Genomic DNA, 11,370 nt, shown 5'->3' on the forward strand with positions numbered 1-11,370 from the left:
GCTATAAAAGGGCGGTTCGCTCCCTCCCTCCACCCCAAAGCCAAGCATTTGGCGTTGTAATTACATTAAAGGAGGAAAAGCTGGCTTATATCCACCAACTGTAATGAGTGAGTGTCTGCGGCATGGGTCTTAGGGGAAGGGAGCAGGATAGTTTGACTTTTTACCCTCTGCTTGTCTGTATTACTTGAGTTTTCCCAGTGAATGTCAAACACTTGAATCATTTAAAAAGTCATATGAAACCAAAAACTTCAGTCTAGCACCAGTTTAAAAAAGAGAGACTCACTCTGAAGCTGTTGGTGGGACCTCTAAGGGATGGTGGCTCTGGGCTGTAAGGAAACCTCGCTTCTTTACATCAGTAGAAACTTCAGACTAAAGCAGAAAGAAGCTTTTAGTCACTTAAAAGTTTTTTGAAAAGCTAACATAGCAATCAGTGCTCTCCAGCTGGAATTTCAAATTCACTTAGTGTAGTTACATATCCGTAAACTCACTCTCTCATGTAACACAGAAGCAGTGGAATTGAAATGAGAAGACCTGGGCCAGAGTCTTATCTGTCCTGTTAATTAACAGAGCAACCTTGGGCAAGTGGGTTCACCTTCTGAGGGTCAGTTTCCTCCATCATTAGATGAGGCTGTTGGTTACGTAACACCCAAGGTCCTTTCAAAAGCCCATTATTTTATGAAATTTTACAAAGCCAGTAAGTCCTAGGTCCCCCAGACTTCTTACATATAACTCCACCAATTACACAGTCACGCGCCACCTAACAACGTTTCAGTCAATCACAAACCTCATGTACGAGGGTGGTCTCATAAGATTAGTACCATGCAGCCTAGGTGTGTGGTAGGCTATACCATCTAGGCTTGTGGAAGTACACTCTGTGATGTTCGCATAGCGAGAAAATGACCTAACGACACATTTCTCAGACTGCATCCCTGTCATTAAGCGATGCATGACTGTGTTGGTATAATATGCTCTGCTCCATGGTCCTCGTAGCACTCTGCACCCTGCCCATGGAGGGTCAGTAACTCCAGGCCACTTTCCCCCAGCCCAGCCACGAGGCCCTGCCCCCTTCGCCATTCTATGGCTCTGGTGCCATGCCAGGTACAACATCACACCAGGAAACTGCATTCCCAGGAAATTGCAGCCTCCCAGGCTACACCTTGGAGGCCACCTTGAACTTTCCTATCAGGCCCTAGGAGTTACTGGTAAACTGACTCAGAGAGGAGGATGGGGAAGCCCAGATTTGTGGCTTTTACCCAATTTCCGTGGTACAAATATTCTCTTCATGATTGACTTCAAGTTGGGAAGAGATGTGCCAATAAGCTTCACGAGCTGTCATGCAGCAAACTGCAGCCTGACACCCTGTTTACCCTGGGAAAGCCTGGGTGTGGGCAGGGCTCTTGTGCATCCTCCAGTGTCTACGCTTCCCTCACACACCTCAGGATCCTCCCCTTTCATCTCCTCTCCTCCACTAGATTGTCAGCTCTCTGGGGCGGGATTATGTCTCAAAGCCTTCTCTCTCATAGCACTTCTCACGGTGACTTGCAGGAGGCACTCAGAATTATGTTGGTTGATTACAGCCTTTGACAATATTGCCGCTAAAGACTTAAAGCCTCACTCTGTTTTCACTATTAGAGGCATAAAGGTGACTCACTTATGATTTTTCCCTACAGACCAGATGAAATTAATCCAATGGCCCAAGGCTCTTCAACCCTGCCCTGGAGAGCATACCCACCATATTGCCAAGGAAATTTAATGCAGCAAGGTTTGGGGTTTTGTAAAATGTATTTAGGGGGATGGATTTGGTTGAAATCAAACTAATTTACATCATGACTTCAATTACTAGGCAGGAAGACCTGACAACTCCCTAGCAGCCTGCAATCAGTGTTATCAATGGGCATTAAGTCTTTTTCACCTGAAGCATGTGATTTGTTGCAGCAGGAACTGATTGAGCATCTGCTATTTGCAAAGCACGGTGGACGCTTCGGGAACTGAGAAAATATGTAGGACAGTGATTCTCAAAGTGGGATCTGGGACCAGCAGCCTGGGCCATCACTGCTCCTCTGGGGCCGGCTGCCACTCTGCAGTGTTCTTGTCCCAAGAGACTGCCTGAGCTGGGCATTGCTTGGGGCTCAGCCCAGTGCACCCGTGCTGTCAAAAAGAGGACAAATTTGGGAAGTAACTCTTTTCCTCCCCCTCCTCAAACACCTACCTTTTCAAACCTTCTGCTGTTTACAGGATAAAGGCCAAGTTCCTACCATTTATTGAGCACTTACTGTAGACCAAGTTCTTCCTTTGCAATTTAAGAGCATTTTATTGGAATCTCACAATGACCCCTAGGATAAACATTTTCTCCCTATATTACGGATAAGGAAATGTACTCAAAGAGGGCAAGTAAATTATCTAATACCACCATAGTGTTGCCCCATGATCTCTACAAGATATGCCTACCCGGAACCTCAGAATGTGACCTTATTTGGAATAGGGTCTTTCAGATGTAATTAGGGAAAGGATCTTGAGATGAGATCATTCCACATTAGAGTGGACCCCGAATCCAACGATGAGTCCTTGTAAGAGAAGAGAAGGGGAAACAGAGGCACACAGAGAAAAGGAGGCTGTGTGAAGACAGAGGCAGAGACAGGAGTTACAAAGCCCTACGCTAAGGAACGCCCATGGTTGCTGGCAGCCCCCAGAAGCTTGGAGAGGGGCGGGGAATGGATCCTCGAGCCCCCAGAGGGAACCAACCCTGGCGGCATCTTGATGTTGGACTTCTGGCTTCAGAACTGTGAGAGAATAAATTTCTGCTGTTTAAAGCCACCCAGTTTGTAAAATTTGTTATGGCAGCCCAAGAAAACTAATACAGACGTTGAGCTATTCTGGGAAGGAAGCTGTATTCAAACTGGGGCCTGACTTCAGAGCCCAGGCTCTTCGCCACAGAGCTGCGCTGCCTGGGCCCGGCATGATCCCGCCTCCTTCCATCCTCTGTCTACACTCCATCTCTTTGCCCTCTCCTCTGCTCTAGGCACGCTGAACTTGGTGTTCTCTGAACACACGATCTGCTCATGGCTTTGCGCCTTTGTACTTGCTGCCCCCTCGACCTGACACACTGCTATCCACTGAATGTGTTCCCTCCAACTCCGTATGTTGAAACCCTAACCCCCAATGCGATGGTATTTGGAGGCAGTTAGGTTCAGATGAGGTCGTGAGGTTGGAGCCCCTCTGATGGGATTAGTGTCCTTATAAGTAGAGGAAGAGACCCCAGAGCTTCCTCTGTCCACCACGTGAGGACACAGCAAGAAGGCGGCCATCTACAAGCCAGGAAGAGAGCCCTCACCGTGACTGACTCTGCCAGCTCCTTGATTCTGGCCTTGACGAGGCCAGTTCTGGCCTCCAGAACTGTGAGGAATAAATGTCTGCTGTTTAAGCCACGCAGTCTGTGTTATTTTGTTCTATTAGCCTCAGCAGACTAAGACGCACACCCTCTCTCCCCTCTCCTCTTTGCCTGGCAAACTCACTGAACTTTTTCTTTCTCCTCTGAAATTTTTCTAGACTCACGTCTGCTGCCCAGGTGCATTTGGTAGACTTTCTCCTCGGCAGGGCAGAGGTCTCCCCACTCTATTACTCTTGGCAGACGAGTACCTTATCTTTTCTATCTTTGCATCCACATTGCCTAATAAGAGCATGGTAAGTATTTGATAAATGAATGAATAAATGAATGAACACATTACCTTTGTTGCCAAACTATGAAATAGATTGTAGCTCTTCAACCACATAATTCCCAATCGACTATGAGAAAAAGCTACAGAATACAACTGAATGTTGATTAAAAAAAGGGCCTGAGAGTAAAGAAGTAAGAAAAGTGTGGGTGTCCTTAACACCCAAATATTTTGCTCATTAACCAATCAAATCTTGGTGTAATTTTCTTGACGAAATTTTTCTAAGTATTTCCCTGGTTTATAGAAGCTCCTCAGAAAAATGACAAGAGAGCTGGCTTTGTCAGGAATCGGGCCTGGCGTTTGAAGAGTATCAGAGCTGACACTACTGATAGGGCATCTAATAGCCATCCCTCCCTTCTTCCTTGCTGGCAGAGTCCTAATGTTGTCCAGGTGTCGGTCCCTCCACTGTGTGGCTCAGTGGTGATTCAGGAGTGACTGAAGCCATCCATAGTGGTGCCAGTTCTATTGCCATGATTAGTTTGGAAGTGGGCATGTGCCACTGCTCTAGCCAAAAAAGACACAATGGGCATTCTTCTCGGAAGCTTCTGGGACAGAATTTTGTACTCCTAGAAAGAGAGGCACAGGAAGAATCTGTTCCTCTTCTTTTGTGAAACAATATCATATGATGCTGATTGTGGTGCCATCTTGCAGCATGGGGAGAGTTAGCCTGGGATGGCAAAGCTGATACCCTAAGAGTGGCAGGGAAGAAGACAGAAAGTGACATGGATCTTAAAGAGGTGTTGAGCCACCAGACTCACCTTAGACCTGCCCTGTCTGAAGATGGGATGGAGGTCCTACCTAAAGACTTGTTATAGAGACAATACATTTTCTCTACTGTTTAAGCCATTTTGAGTTGAGTTTGGGGTTACTCAAGACAGAAATCACCCCAACGACTGTAATACAACCCAGGTACTCAGAACGCCTCTGACCCCACCCCTGGACGGAGGCATGAGAACTCCACCATTGGCAATTTATTAAAGAAAAGTTCCGTGTGTTAAATGACAAGTTATACCCTTGAGAGGGATAAATCCCCAAGCTCTAACACCTTATAATGTATCCATTTGTCCCTAAGCATTCTTTCCTCCGTTAAGCATTTACTAAGTGCCTTTTCTATGCTAGTCACTGCTACACTCAGGATAAAAAAAGTATGAGTATCAATTTATAGCTAACATTTAAATCCTCCTTTATGTCTTCCTCTCTAAAGTTACTTAAATGTAATTATTTTTCACTTAAGGGCAAATTTGAACTTAGACTTGATTGTGTGAAAAAAAACAACTCCCACTTATAGCTACATTAATGCAAAATTGCAAACAAGATGAAAAGTCTCCAGCTCCATCCAGGTTAATGTACGTGACTTGTGGGGAGGCTTTTATCCAGAGATGCAGGGAAATATGGACCCCTAAAAGCCTGCCCCTGCCCAGTGAGATGATCAAGAGGGGGATGCTGATGTTCACCGAAACATTATTCACAAGATGCAAGACATGGAAGCAACCCAAGTGCCCATCAATGGATGAATGAATACAGGAGATGAATGGATAAAGAAGTATCCCAGTCCACACAATGGAATACTACTCAGCCATAAAAAAGACACTATCCCATTTGCAGCAGCATGGATGGACCTTGAGGGTATTGTGCTAAGTGAAATAAGCCAGACAGAGAAAGACAAACACCATATGATTTCACTCATATGTGGAAGATAAACGAAGAGGTGGATAAGGAGAACAGATTAGTGGTTACCAGAGGGGGAAGGGGGGAAGGGCAAAAGGGGTAAAGAGACACATATGTATGACGACAGACAAAAACTAGACTATTAGTGGTGAACACGAAGCAGTCTATACAGAAACTGAAATTTAATAATATACCTGAAATTTACACAATCTGATAAGCCAATATGGCCTCAATAAAATAATTAAATGAGAAAAAAAAAGATAAAGAAGAGGATGTAAGCCAGAGCTGAGCGGGCAAGGGAGACAGGAGACTACGGACTGTTCTAAGATGGGAGCGAGCCTCTGACAGCATGAGAAAGAAAGCACAGAGGGCGCCAAGCCAGCAGAAAGACTGAGTCAACGCTAGCAGTTCCCAAAAATAGCAGAGCAGGGTTATAAGCTTTCCCGTCCAAACAGATTTAAAGCTGGCAGGTAGTGTGGGCTCCATGGGGACGTTAATGAATGGGAGAGTTAGTGCCATCTTGACCAGAGCAGGGGTGTGGGTCCTCGCTCAACTATGAGTAAAACCGTCACTTGCTTCCCACTTGGCAGAGCTGGTTGCATCTAAAGCCAGAGGCATCTTAGAGGGGAGAATGGATGACAGCCAGAATTGCTAAAACCCACTCTGAACCCATTTCACTGAGATGAATTTTAATAGACTGAAAAATAAATTTTTAAAACTAAAAGAAAACCTGTAATTTTTTTTTTTAAAGGACCAAGTTCTTGGTCTGGTTTCGAAAAAGCTTAGCACGTATTCCATTGACTATAACACTTTCAGAAAGGTGCCTGCTGTGCCTGGCATCCACCACGTGGCACAGCAAGATTGGAAAAGGGATGGCAAAGTGGGTCGCTAATTTATTTCCGCCACCGCTTGAGCAGTAAACGGCATCTTTTTTAAGAACACAAGAGGGAAAACAATGCCAGCATGAATTATTTAATAGTTACAAAAATTACTATCTGCAAAAAACACATGGATATGCTTAACCAAAAACCCAAACGTGTCTAATCTGAGTGTAAGTCAGTATGACATCTCGTGTATGAGGCCTGAGAACTTTGTGGAATGAATCCTAGACAGCGATACTTACATTTGGGCCACTGTCTCCTGGTACTGTAGTTATTATTTTGTGCCTTCCTGCCAGTTTTCTCTTGACAGTCTCTTCGTTTTCCAAACTATCTTTTATCCTAAGTCAATCTTCTCAGAGAACATAGCTAATCAGGGCATGTCATTTGCTCAAACGAACCGTCAACAACTATAAAGTGTGAAGCCCACACATAGCCATTTTAGCTTGGCATTCAAGGCCTTCTGTGTTCTGGCCCCTTCCTACCATTCTTGCCTTGCCACGACTTCCCTTTCTGTGCCCTTCCCACCGCCTGTCTTCATTTGCCATTCCCATGCACTCCCTGGATGTGCCTGCCTCCATGCCTCGGCTCGCACTGCTGCTTCTACCCTAGAGGTTCTTTCCTCATCTCCAGGCAAATGCTCATCTCCCCTTTTGCTTCTCAAAATGCCCCACTGGAGACCTTTTCTGGTCCCTGATCTTGAAGTAAACATTACGAGTGCTGTTTAGCAAACTTTCACAAGAAGCGTGACTTGGAAGGCGGGAGGCAGATAAAGTAGCAGCTGGAGGAGATGAAGGGCCTAGAAGGGTTGTTTGTGATGGAAGATGGAAGAAGCTTAATCTGTTGAAAGTGCCAGAAGAGAAGGGCAAGGACCAGTGGGGGATGCAGAGGGTGGGCTCCAGGGCCGGGGGAGGGGTCAGCCCTGGACAGGAGGCAGGACCTCTTCTCTACCATCTCTGCTGTACTTCTGGGATCACATGTGCTCTGATATGATGGGGCAGGGGCTTGGAAGGCCACCCGCCTACAAAGCACCTTCTCTCCCTACCTATTTAGTGAAGTCTGAAATGCTGCCATGCTTACTTATTCCTTTGACCCAGGGCTTTGACCCTTGTTCAGAGAGGGGGTGTGTCTGTATGCGCATGTGCACGCGCGCGCATGCGCACGTGTGCAGAGATCACTGTTGGTGGAGACTCTCTTACCCCTGATCTTCTGCTTCTACAGAGACCCGCTGGAGAGCTGTCCTGGCCTCACTAACTTTTCTGCTGGTGAAATGGGGAGCAGAAACTGAGCCCCATCTGCTTGGCCCTCGTTTCACATTTGTTGGCCGGGTGAGGAGATGGGCTACGTTTTGTCCTCTCACCTCCATACTCCCCAGTGCAGACTCCGCCCCTCCAGCGGAGCCCATGGCCACTCCCTATGCCTGGGAGGGGGTGAGGGGGTTCATGTCCAGAGCAAAGTGTTATCCCAGACTGTGGCCACACACCTGAGCCCCAGGCTCCGACTCACTTTCCCTCCCTAATGAAGCTGCATGCCCTGTGTGCCTGATTCCTGGGTCCACTTCGTAAGTGGTTCACAAGCAGGAGCAGGCAGAGGAGGAATTAATGACTGTCCCAAGACCTCAGCAATCACATTCAAGTCACTCCATCCCCCAGTGGATCACCCTCTGGGATCTGGTCCTGACACTGTTGTGAGGAGGGAGAGAGGGAAGAAGAGAAGAGGAGAAGCACAGGCACGGGGAGAGGAGGAAGGGAGGGTGCCCTAAAAGACCGAGGGAGGCAGAGAAACCTCAGCTTCACGAACCTCGGCCTCCGTCGGCTCCGACTTGACAAGTGTCATTGCCAGAGCTTGTACTCAGTGTCTCTTATTTTAAGATATGAAAATGGGTCGGCCGTATGTAAATCAAGCTGGCCCGAGTCCTTCCTGGCCAGGCTGCAGGCCTCCTCTTGGGTGTTGCCCTGTCTGGCTCTCCACCCCTCTGACTGGGACTGGGCCGCCTTCCCGCCTCCCAGGCTGGGGAGGATGACTCTGGATCTGAACGGACATGCCCTTAAGGCAAAGACCCAGCCTCCCTCCACTACTGCTCATTCCTCCTGCTTTGCTTTTCCCTGCCGCACACGCTGTGGTCCAGCACCAACTTGACCCCCCTCTAAGCAAAGGGGCAGGCCATCGAGTCCCTCCTGCCTCCAGCAATGATGGATGAGGCTGAGCGGGTCAGATTGCACAGTGCGCAGGTGCCAGGCCCTGGGGTCAGATGTGTGGCTATAAACCTGGGCAGTGCCCTTTACTAGCTGTGGAACCTTGGGCAAGTTACGAACCTAGTTTCAGTTTTCTCATCTGTAAAATGGACATAAAAATCATATTTATGTCATAGGACCGTTGTGAAGATCACTTGAGATAAGTAGTTTGGGACCCAACCAAGGAATATTCTGGAGGCTAAGGACTTTAGAATCGAATCTGAGGGCAGTAGGAAAACCACAAACATTTTGGAGGAAGTGAAACAATCTGAACTGTGCTTGTGGGAGATAATTCCAAGGGCAACAAAAAGGGGGTTTGGAGAAGAGTCTTGGAATGAATCCCGTGAACATCAGGCATCCATTCTTCCACTGGCTCCGTGTCATCTTAGCCTCTTGTTCCCAACCAGCCTCCCTGGAATGATGGATCTGTCCTGTTCGCACAGGCAACACGGTACACAGAGGGAGGGGGAACCACAGGCAGGGAAATTCCTTCTATGGTTTTCTCTTGCCTTATAAGATTTCAAGAGCCTCTTTCCTCTCAAAAAACCCAGCTTTTCACAGATTTTTAAGATGCTTTACAATCTCCAGATTTAACCTGCTAGCGTCGTTTAGTGCAGCATCGAGGTTTGTATAGGAGGAATTACCTAACCTGGGTCCTTGCTCTCATTAGCACGGCCTGGGTATCAGGAGCCTACCGTGATAGGCAGAACAGCATCCCCCTAAATTGTCATCATCCTAACTTCTAGAAGCTGTGAATGTGTCGCCTTACACGGCAAGTGTGATTAAGTTAAGGACACTGAGATGGGGAGATCATCCAGGTGGGTCCCGTCTAATCACATGGGTCCTTCAAAGTGGGAAACCTTTCCTGGCTCTGGTCAGAGGGAGACGTGGCTATGGAATAATGGTCAGAGAGTTGTCACATCTCTGGCTTTGGAGATGGAGGAAGGGGCCAAGAGCCAAGGAATGTGGGAGGCCTTTAGAAGCTGGAAAAGGTAAGGAAATAGACTCTCCCCGGAATGTCCAGAAAAGAATGCAGCCCTGCCAACACTGTGATTTTAGCCCAGTGAGAACCGTTTTGCTTTCTGACCTCCAGAACTGTAAGATAATGCATTTGGACTGTTTAGACACTAAGTTTGTGGCAATGTATTATAGCAGCTACAGAAAAGGAATACACTTATTACGGGCCAACTTGGTGCTAAGCACAGGGGTATAGGAAGTTAAAACAAAACAGGGTCCTTCTCCACTGGAACTCACATTTTTGGGGGAAGAAATAAGACTTATAAACAAATAATTATACACTATCACTTTAGGCAGAATGTGTGTGCTATGAAGAAACATGAAGTGGGTGAGGGGGTGGACGGGAACACGTGGTCCACCTGTGAGGGACTCATCCAGAGTGGGAGACAGACGGGCAGACTGTCCTCACAGCAGGTTCCCAAGGGGGCTGCCCCTGCCTGGGGACCAGAGAAGACCCCAAGGAGCAGGCAGGGCCCAGGGTCTTTGAGAATGAGTAGCAGTTTGCCAGGTGGCCAAAGCGGGGAACATAGATCCGAGCAGAGGGAACAGCATATTCAAAGTGGCGAGGGCGTGAAGAGTGTGCTCAGAATGATGAGGAGCTCAGCGTGGCTGGGCCCAGGGGGCAGGGCAGCAGCAGGGAGGTCCGAGGAGCGGTGTGGACCTTGGGCATCTCCGGCGTTCCTGCAGAGGCAGAGAGAAGGAGCCCTCCAGGAGGTCTGGAGGGGGGAGCACAGGATCACCGTGGTGTCTTCATCTTCTTACAGTCTTGTCCCTTAAAACAGACACGAATTTGTGCATTCCACTCCACAGTCAATCCCTGATGGTTGCACAGTAAAAAGTGTGATTAAAATTACTTACCAGTTAAATTAGTCAACTTCTTCCAAGAAAAAAAAATCACTTCAAGTAAAACTGAAGTCCAGGAATAACTACGAGGTGACGTCCACAGCTTTTGCCACGTCCTAGCACGTCTCAGGGTGCCTGGGGCTTCCGTTCCCCAGTTGAAGAAGTTCCATAATTGCAGAGGGGGACCCAGCAGATTTGTTTCTCTTAATGCAACGAGGCTTATTGAGAAGCTATCAGGGGCCAGCATTCCAGGTACGAAGGGGAATAGAGGCCCTGACCCGGAGCCTCTCTACTCCAGAGAGCGGGGGTGGCAGCCATGTAAAATTGCAATAAATCCTAGCAAGCATTAAATACAGGGATGGAAAATGTGCTGTTGGATCCTGTCTTAGGTTCTTGTGGCTGTCGTAACAAATTACTACAAACTGGGTGACTTAAAACAACAGAAATTTGGACCAGCCTGGTGGCGCAGGGGTTAAGCTCACGCGCTCTGTTTCGGCGGCCCGGGGTTTGCCGGTTCAGATCCCGGGTGCAGATATGGCACCACTTGTCAAGCCATGCTGTGGTAGGTGTCCCACATGTAGAGTAGAGGAAGGTGGGCACGGATGTTAGCTCAGGGCCAGTCTTCCTCAGCAAAAAGAGGAGGACTGGCAGCAGATGTTAGCTCAGGGCTAATCTTTCTCAAAAAACAAAAACCAAACCAGAAATTTATTCTCTGACAGTTCTAGAGGCCAGAAGTCTGGAATCAAGGTGTCAGCAGGGCCGCCCTCCCTCGAGAGGCTGGGGAAAATCGCTCCTTGCCTCTTCCAGCTTCGCGGGGCTCTAGTTGTTCCCTGGCATGTGGCCACATCTCTCCAACCTCTGCCTCCGTCTTCACATCAGCCCCTCCTCTGTGCCTGTCTTGTCCCCTGTGTGTCTCCTAAGGATGCTTGTTATCAGATATAGGGCCACCCGGGTAATCCCGGATGATCTCATCTCAAGATCCATAATTTAGTTCCATCTGCAAAGACTCTTCTTCCA

The sequence above is a fragment of the Equus quagga genome, chromosome 5, assembly GCF_021613505.1.
Source record: "Equus quagga isolate Etosha38 chromosome 5, UCLA_HA_Equagga_1.0, whole genome shotgun sequence".
NCBI lineage: Eukaryota > Metazoa > Chordata > Mammalia > Perissodactyla > Equidae > Equus > Equus quagga.